The following is a 10,713-nucleotide window of genomic DNA, read 5'->3' as shown; positions in this document are numbered from 1 at the left end:
ATTTGGAGGCCCAACATCGGGTGAGACGGGCCCTGCTCTGATACTATGTTGGTAAACTGACATTAGTTAGATGAATAAGAAGAAGAAATGAAAAAGAGTAGAGGCAAAATGTCCATATTCATTTATCATACAAAATTGTTAAACTATACAGAGATGATGAAGCTATATATATAGATACAACTCTCATTTAGAATATTTTGTAAACTAACTATAAGATTAGTTAGTTGTAACTAACTAACATGTAAATAACTATATTACCATTCTTATTCTTTAATAGACTTTTACCTACTTTAACTAACTTCTACTTGAACACTCCATCTTCATACTTCAACAAAGATTCATTCGGCACCATTCAAACCCATGAAGGAACCATAAGTAATAGCTTTAACAAAAGAAGAACATAACAATATCATGACTACCTAACAGGGACGACGAGCTGAGAAATCGCATTCAACAACCACAACAAAATTCTGACTGGAGCAACTATCAAGAAATCCAAATAGACTATCGAACTCAAACAAAATCGGTTCCCTTATGATTCTTTTATATATTCAGTATGTATTATACTATCTTTGCGTAAAATACTCTAGGTATATGCTCTAAAGATTTCCAACTAAAATACCCAACCCCCCTTTTTTTTTTACCAAACTCTCTACCTTCTTTTTTTTTTAGAAAAACCCCTCCCCCTGAAGCCATCAGGAAGAGATCTTATATAGCAAAAGAATTAGGGCTACACTTTAGGTGGAAAGAGCGAGGGCAAAGTGTAATTTCTGAAAAGAAGTTTGGAGCAAAATCGAGATTCACCTTAATTTCGAAATTCAAATCTTCTTTCCCAGATCGAGAGAAAGTGGTTCTTGTACCATGAAGACACCATTTTTGGCAAGTTCAAAAGCAGAAAGCGACGTGAACGATTCGGATGAGTCTCTCGTCCTTGAAGCTCGACGTGGCATCATCTCTCGCCTTCAAGGACCAGCAATGACGACTAGGCGCTGTTGTGAGGACGATTTTGCAGGTGCTTTTATCTTCTCTATTGTACGAGCAACTGGCGAGGAAGACAACCCCAACCACGCGGTTTGGGGTCGTGTCTCGATCACTGTTTTTGCTGGAGCGACTCCCTTCTAACTTTTCAGCGCGTGGAGGAGAAGACGACCCAGGGGTCGCCGTCTTTTGCTATAACACGTGTTTGGGAACGCTTCAGCGATGTTTACGGTGTAGGATCTCTCTTTGTGAAAGGGGATATTGGGTCGGGTCGAGATTTAAAGGGGAATTTGGGTTGGGCCTGGGATCTGGGGGCTGGGAATTGGAGCAAACGTTTTGGATAAACAGATTGGGTCTGAGATTTTATTAGAGTGGATGGGCTGGAAGCTTCAAGTAAATGGCTGATGCAATTTGGCCCAAAATTTGCATTTTTGACGGGTTTAGGGAAATGAGTTATGTTTTGGATTTTAGGAAATGGTCAAATTAAATATAATTTAGGGAACTTGACCAAAATTTAGATTAGATGAATTAATCAATTAATAAACGAACTTCTTAATTTTAACAAGACAAAATATGTAACTCAACTATAAATCAAGGACTCAAAACATAAGATACAAATTCATACAAAAATTAATTTATTAAGTAAAACTAAAATCTTTTTAGACGATTTTGAATATTTAATAAAATCAACTAATCATACAAGAACATATAAAAACATATCGCTTTAAAACTATAAAAATCGACTAAAGCTACTTTAATACGACTTGAAAAGCATTCAATCTTATAAAGTTGACTATTTCAACTCATTTGAAATTTAAGAAACACGTTAATCAATTCCTATCGGGGAGAGTCAAAATTGGGTGTCAACACCTAGAATTCAATTAAATCTTCTGCTTCTCTATAAATAGCTCAGGGTTGCTCAATCTTAGGGTTTCATTGTAATTTAGCTGTTATAGTTTCTATGATATGTTTCTTGGAGAATTAGTATAATCTCATGTATAAAACTCTGAAAGTGTATCTTGTGTTAATTATCCATATTTCAAGAATTATATTTGCTAGGACGATTAGTCAGACAATCATGCTTTATAATTTGAAAGCCATATCTTTTAGTATATGAATGATGCATTCTCAGAGAATGATATGTATCTTGAGCTATCCAGTATTACAAATGTATTTTTAGCTTTATATTCAATTGAGAGTAATCTTATCACTAATTCGGACTAGGGTTTAGTGTACCCTCACGTTTCGAAACTACGTGTCATTCGTTGTTTTATAAGTACCCTCTATCGGACATTTGGTTTTAGTGATCATGTCACAATTATCCCTTTATACCTGACAATGTATATTTGATCATCTTAATAGGGCGTATACACCGAACTTCACGTTTAGCTCACGTGGTTTAGTCGGTTGATAGTATCTACCATAGTAAGATTTATGTTTCATTGACATGTATTTAATAATTATTTTAGTATTTAATTCAACATGTTATATATTCATGGTTAGTACATGGTCATTGTTACTAGCTCATATTTCAGTTATGCTTTAGTATACTATTTTCATGTCCAGTTTTTATATTGTTTAGTTTAACATATATCTCGAAAGTTTAGTACACTTAAAGAACTGACGCATACTTTTGCGCTACATCTTTGTATGATATAGATTCAAGAGCTCAACATGCAGAACACACTTAGCTCGATTTTTCTGTATGGTGAGTCCTTATAGTTCGAGGACTATAGCTAGACATGCTTTACTTTTCAGTATTCACTTTTCATCTTCAGACTTGTTAGAATTAGTTGCGCGCATATCCCAACAATTAAAATTAGTTAGAGGCTTTCGAACATAAATTATAGTCAGCTTGAGCCTGTGGTTTTTTCATTTAGCACTATACTCTTCATATATTTTATTTATTCAGAAATGTTGGGCTTTAGGCCTATTTCATATATTAAATTGTTTTTACCTTCCGCACATTGCATGTTTGAAGTGAATTTGTAGAGATTTGTCATGTCATGAGTTAGCTTGGGTCGCTTGGGTCACTTGTGACATTAAGCACCATGTTGCGTCTAGAAAGTAGCCTGGGGGCGTGAAAATTAGATTCACGATACGAACTAATATATATTCTTACCGATAAACATAAGTAAGAGTTTATTCATAGTTTGATTTGCCAAGATAGGGTTTCTCTTTTTTCATGAATGTGTGAGGAAACCCCAGTACTATTACTATATGGGTTGTTTGGTAAGATGAATTTAAGACGTAATGCATGCATTAACTTTATGTCCTATTCCAAACGAATTTGAAACGTAATACATGCATTAACTTTATGTCCTATTAATTCTTTGTTTGGTATGCTTTTTCAATCAAGTACACTCTATCTGGTATTATGTATTATGCATAACCAAAACATGAAAAATTATTTTATCATCAACGCAAGGAGCTTTAATGAATGCATTAACATGGTTAAAAATATAATTTCCCCTCAAAACCTTTTTCACCGTGTTTGTGGAGGATATTTTGTAAGCAAATATTTCCTTAGAAGTTATGCAATGCGTGTTATTTTTAATAGATCAAACCATATATTCTATGAAAATACTCTCAGCATAACTAATACAAACATAATTAAATGCCAACATTACTAACACATCACACTACCACACGACCTCTTAATACTTTATTTGATACCATTTCAACCTACGGACGCATTAATTATACACTCTTATTTGGTATTATCCTATGTATAAAAATAAAATGAAAAATCATAGTATTAGCACACAAGGAGTTTATGCATATATTAGAATTATTAATAAGAGAAACTTAAAATCTGACTATAGTTTTAGGGTTATTGGATTCGAATAGCTATAATTATTATATTTATCCATAATAGCTAAAATTTCTGTCTAAATCTTGTTGTATTCAAAGTATTTATAGATTTTTATTTTAAAAAATACAATAATACAGTTTAAAATATCATGCACTAAATAAGGGTTTTTCTTTCTTATTATAAGTATACACTAAAATAGGAAAAATAACTAATAATCACTTAGTGGGACTTGACTGAATATAACAAACTCCAACAACTCTGTTTTTCAAAATTATGCCGAGTAACCTTTCTAAAGTAAGTTAGAACTCTAAATGAATATTTGTTAGATATTGTGTATGCTAAAATAAGAAATTGTAACAACCTGTTTAGTCAGTTTGGAGCAGTAGAAATATTTCTGATAAAAACTGACTGAGTCGACGGACCACACGACGGACCGTCATGGTCACGACGGCCCGTCGAGGGTCTTCGTTCCAAAACACTTCAACTCTGAAATCTGGGTACTGAGATCGACTCTCTGAACTTCACGACGGAACTGCAGGACGGACCGTCGTAGATACGACGGACCGTCACAAACCCCTTTACTGAATTTGACTCTCTGAACTTTGTGACGGACCTGCAGGACGGACCGTCGCAGATACGACGGGCCGTCACAAGTTGCGTAAACCTAACTGGGTCGGATTTCTGCTAAAAGTTTTAAAGGGGTGTTTTGGACTATTCATGACAAACTTTATGAAATTAGTGGGGTAAGTTTAATAATTTATTTACTTGGAGGGTTAAAGGAGATAACCTTGAAATAAATAATGGGTTACTTTTATCATAATGAATTATATGATAATTAGGGTAAAAGAAAAAGAATCTGGAGAAGAAAAATAAAAAGAAGCAGAGAGGGAGAACGAGCGAGAAAGAGAGAACGAAGAGGAAAGCAAAAGGCATTGGGGAGATAGCTTGCTTGATCACGATTCTTCGGTGGAGGTAGGTTATGGTTTAATTCTATCTAATAGATAAACTCTAAATAGCGATTGATATGTATTGAATGATATTGTAAAGTCTCCTATGTACTTGATTGTGTGGTTGCATGTTTTTGATTGTGTGGTTTGTGGTTGGCTATAAAATTAAGAGAATGTTGAAATTCTAATCTTGAACCATCTATACCGAAGTAATGCCTTGAAATAAAGGAGGCTTGATGAAAATAATATAACCATGAATTGAAAGTGGTGGTAATAAATGATGATTAATGGTAATTATTGGATCGGAGTGTCACGTTCCGACACCGTATTAGTGGATCGGAGTGTCACGTTCCGACACGGATTATTGGATCGGAGTGTCACGTTCCGACACAGTATTAGGGGATCGGAGTGTCACGTTCCGACACACTAACATTAAAGGCAAGAAATCTTGAATTAACTTAATATACTCGAATTCAAAGAATCTAGTTCCCAAACGAGTATGGTGTAGAGGCATGAGTCCTCATAGGTGTGCTTAATGTTGTGATTGAGGGTGTAACCGTTATGGTGTTGTTGTGTCTATGGTTCATGTGCTTGTTGTTTGCCAACTGTTAAGTATTGTAGTTGGTTTTATACTATTGTTTAATATATACTGGTTTCTATTTTGAGTTGGCCGATGATACCTACTCAGTACGTGTTCCTTGTACTGACCCCTACTTTTATTTTCTTCTTGTTGTTTTGTGGAGTGCAGCAAGTGCACCATTGACTTCGACTCGTCCTCAACTCTAGCCAGTCTTCAGCACATCAGATTTCAGGGTGAGCTATTATTCCTAGCTCGGGCTGGATTCTCTTCTTCACGTCTTGATGTCTTTGAAGTTCGGACATGGACCATCTTTCTACTTATTTTAGTTCTTAAATACTCTTAGACTTAGTAATTTGAGGATAGATGTTCTTGATGTGATGACTTCCAGATTTTGGGGATGATAAGTATTATACTTTAGAAGTTTATTTAATTGATTTCGTTAATGAGTTTTGGATCTTCCGCATTTTATTTACTATTCAAAATTTATATACTGGTAAACGTTGGGGTTTAGATTGTTGGTTCGCTCACCTAGTAAGATAAGTGTGGGTGCCACTCGCGGCTCGTTTTGGGTCGTGAAAAACTTGGTATCAGAGCTTTAGGTTCGTTGGTCTCATCACACAAGAACGAGTCTAGTAGAGTCTTGAGGAACGGTAAGGGGACGCCCTTACTTTTCTTTGAGAGGCTATAGGACTTTAGGAAAACTCCGTTCTTTCTTTCTTTCGTGCTATTACTTGGGTCCAATTGGTATCTAGGTGATACAAATTGGTATCTGACATCCTCACTCTATCTCGCAGATGGTTAGAACTAGAGCAACAACTGTGTCAACACCAGCACCGGCAGGACAGGGTGCGTCTGAGCCAACCATTGGGACCGTAGCTCGAGGAGGAGCAGTGGCAAGAGGCCGTGGTAGAGGTCGCAGGAGGACGCCCTCTAGAGGTAGAGGACAAACACCTGGTCCAGCTAGTAATAGGGCAGTGACTCCTCCACCGACTGATGAGGTAGTGAGAGAGGGTGAAGAAGGGGAAAATGAGCAGGTTCAAGATGAGGAATTACCACCCCAGCCTACCCCAGAGATGATTAACCAGGTGCTTACCTATCTTAGCGGGTTATCTGATCAGGGCCAGACACCTCCAGTGTTTTCTGCACCAGCACCTCAGGTTCAGGGGGTACAACATGCAGCCGCTGTGGCTCCCCGCATGGATGCCTCATTGGAAATAGGCACGTTTCCTCGATTGACTACGGGGTCCATAATGACAAGTGATCAGCATGAACTTTTCACTAAATTCTTAAAGTTAAAACCTCCAGTATTCAAGGGTGCTGAATCTGAAGATGCCTATGATTTTCTGGTTGATTGTCATGAGTTGCTACATAAGATGGACATAGTAGAACGATTCGGTGTGGAGTTTGTGACCTATCAGTTTCAGGGGGATGCCAAAAGGTGGTGGCGGTCGTATGTTGAGTGTCAACCAGCACAGGCACCACCTATGACTTGGGCATCATTCTCTAGCTTATTTATGGAGAAGTATATACCCCGGACTTTGAGGGATAGGAGGAGAGATGAATTCCTGAGCCTAGAGCAAGGAAGGATGTCTGTTGCTGCTTATGAGGCTAAATTTCGTGCACTATCTAGGTATGCCACTCAGCTTTGTTTCAGTCCACAAGAGCGGATTCGCCGTTTTGTGAAGGGATTGAGGTCAGATTTGCGGATCCCAGCCTTACAGGTAGCTGCTGCAGCAAAATCCTTTCAGGAAGTGGTTGATTTTGTGATAGAAGTGGAGGGGGTGAAGCCAGACGACTTCACCATGGCGTCTACATCTAAGAAGTTCCGTAAGGGAGGTGAGTTTAGAGGTTCTTACTCCAGAGGGCAGAGTTCAGGAGGTTACCAAAACCGCCCTATTCAGTCTTCCCTGCAGGCTTTAGCTGAGGGTCCATCGCAGCCCAGTCAGCCTTTTTCTGAGTTTGGTGGTTATCCTCAGACTTCGTCACCTTCACAAAGACCTATGCTTGACTCCAGGAATTGTTATGGATGTGGGGAGACTGGACATATTAGGAGGTATTGTCCAAAACAGAGTTACAGACCCCCAATAGTTAGAGGTAGAGGTGGTCATGGGAGAGGCCGCCATTCTGGAGGACGCGGTGGCCAAGGTAATGGTGGTCACCCAATCAATCGGGGTGGCGGGCAAGCTGGAACTGCTGCGGCGCAACATGATAGGGGCAATGGACAGACAGGTGATAGGGCCCATTGTTATGCTTTCCCCGGGAGGTCTGAAGCAGAGACATCTGATGCTGTTATCACAGGTAATCTTTTGGTCTGTGATTGCATGGCTTCTGTATTATTTGATCCTGGATCCACATTTTCATATGTATCTTCCTCATTTGCTACTGGTCTTGATTTACATTGCGATTTGCTTGACATGCCTATTAGTGTCTCTACTCCTGTGGGTGAGTCTGTGATAGTTGAGAAGGTGTATAGGTCTTGCCTTGTGACTTTTGTAGGGAGCAATACCTATGTAGATTTGATTATCCTAGAAATGGTTGATTTTGATGTAATTCTGGGTATGACTTGGCTTTCCCCAAATTTTGCAATCTTAGATTGTAATGCTAAAACTGTGACATTGGCCAAGCCTGGGACAGATCCGCTAGTGTGGGAGGGTGACTACATTTCCACCCCAGTCCGTATTATCTCTTTTCTTCGCGCTAAGAGGATGGTTAGTAAAGGTTGTTTAGCCTTCTTGGCACATCTCAGGGATGATACTTCCAAAGTACCTTCGATTGAGTCTGTTTCGATAGTCTGTGAGTTTCTGGATGTGTTTCCTGCAGACCTTCCTGGTATGCCACCGGATAGGGATATTGATTTTTGTATTGATCTGGAGCCGGGTACTCGCCCCATTTCCATCCCCCCTTATAGAATGGCTCCAGCTGAGTTAAGGGAGTTAAAGGCCCAACTTCAGGAGTTGTTAGGTAAAGGTTTTATTAGACCAAGTGCATCCCCTTGGGGTGCTCCTGTTTTATTTGTGAAAAAGAAGGATGGAAGCCTTCGGATGTGCATAGACTACAGGCAGCTGAATAAGGTAACTATTAAGAACAAGTACCCTATTCCTCGAATTGATGATCTGTTCGATCAGTTACAAGGTGCTTGTGTCTTCTCTAAAATTGATCTGAGATCCGGTTATCATCAATTGAAAATACGGGCAGCAGATGTGCCAAAGACTGCTTTTCGAACCAGGTATGGGCATTACGAATTCTTAGTAATGTCTTTTGGGCTTACGAATGCCCCTGCTGCTTTCATGAGTCTGATGAACGGGATTTTTAAGCCATATCTGGATCTCTTTGTTATTGTATTCATTGATGATATACTGATATACTCAAAGAGCAGGAAAGAACATGAGGAGCATTTGAGAATTGTATTGGAGTTGTTGAGGGAGAAAAGGCTTTATGCCAAATTCTCCAAGTGTGAGTTTTGGCTAGATTCAGTGTCCTTCTTGGGGCACGTGGTTTCTAAGGATGGAGTGATGGTGGATCCTTCTAAGATTGAAGCAGTGAAGAGTTGGGTAAGACCTACTAATGTTACAGAGGTAAGAAGCTTTGTTGGTTTAGCTAGCTACTACCGTCGATTTGTCAAGGGATTTTCTTCTATTGCTTCGCAGCTAACAAATTTGACTAAGCAGAATGTTCCCTTTGTATGGTCGGATGAATGTGAAGAAAGTTTTCAGAAACTCAAGACTTTGTTGACTACTGCACCAATTCTTACCTTGCCAGTGGAAGGTAAGAATTTCATTGTCTATTGTGATGCATCTTATTCTGGGTTGGGTGCAGTGCTAATGCAGGAGAGAAATGTAATTGCTTATGCTTCGAGGCAATTAAAAGTGCATGAACGTAACTATCCGACCCATGATTTGGAGTTGGCTGCAGTTGTATTTGCATCAAAGCAATGGAGACATTATCTATATGGGGTCAACTGTGAAGTTTATACAGAACATCGTAGTTTGCAGTATGTATTTACTCAGAAAAAATTGAATTTGAGGCAGAGAAGGTGGATGGAACTATTGAAGGACTATGATATTACTATATTGTTAAGTAGGATGAACCGTCATAGGCACGACGGACCGTCGAGGGCCTTCGTTCCAAAACACTTAAAACTCTGATATCTGGGTACTGAAATCGACTCTCTGAACTTCGCGACGGAACCGCAGGACGGACCGTCGTAGACACGACGGACCGTCACAAACCTTTTTACTGAATTTGACTCTCTGAACTTTGTGATGGACCTGCAGGACAGACCGTCGCAGATACGATGGGCCGTCACAAGTTGCGTAAACCTAACTGGGTCGGATTTCTGCTAAAAGGTTTAAAGGGGGGTTTTGGACTATTCATGACAAACTTTATGAAATTAGTGGGGTAAGTTTAATAAATTATTTACTTGGAGGGTTAAAGGAGATAACCTTGAAATAAATAATGGGTTACTTTTATCATAATGAATTATATGATAATTAGGGTAAAAGAAAAAGAATCTGGAGAAGAAAGAGAAAAAGACAGAAAGGGGAGAACGAGCGAGAGAGAGAGAACGAAGAGGAAAGCAAAAGGCATTGGGGAGATAGCTTGCTTGATCACGATTCTTCGGTGGAGGTAGGTTATGGTTTATGTCTATGTGATAGATAAACACTGAATAACGGTTGATATGTATTGGGTGGTATTGTAAAGTCTTCTATATACTTGATTGCGTGTTTGTATGTTGTGATCGTATAATTGTGGTGTTTAGAATGATGAGATTGTTGAATCTTAAATCTTAAATTCTCTCTATTAAGATGATGCTTGACATAAAGAAAGCTTGATGAACTGAAATAATGAGATAAATGGATCGGAGTGTCACGTTCTGACGCGTAGGAATAATGGATCGGAGTGTCACGTTCCGACACGGTAGGAATAATGGATCGTAGTGTCACGTTCCGACACGTAGCATTAGGGGATCGGAGTGTCACGTTCCGACACGATAAGAATAAAGAGAAGTAATCTTGAATTAACTTAATATACTCGAACTCAAAGAATTTAGTTCCCAAATGAGTATGGTGTGGAGGCTTGAGTCCTCATAGATGTTTTTGGTGTTGTTGCCAATGATTCTTGTACTTGTTGATTGTCACCTGTTAAGTATTGAGGGTGATTTTATATTATTATTCAGTATATATTTCTTTCTATTTTGAGTTGGCCGATGATACCTACTCAGTACGCGTTCCTTGTACTGACCCCTACTTTTATTTCCTTCTTGTTGTTTTGTGGAGTGCAGCAAGTGCACCGTTGACTACGACTCGTCCGCAACTCTAGCCAGACTTTAGCACATCAGATTTCAGGGTGAGCTATTATTCCTAGCTCGGGCTGGATTCTCTTCTTCACGTCTT

Source organism: Solanum pennellii, chromosome 1 (assembly GCF_001406875.1).
Source record: "Solanum pennellii chromosome 1, SPENNV200".
NCBI lineage: Eukaryota > Viridiplantae > Streptophyta > Magnoliopsida > Solanales > Solanaceae > Solanum > Solanum pennellii.
This window is presented reverse-complemented; position numbering follows the sequence as displayed.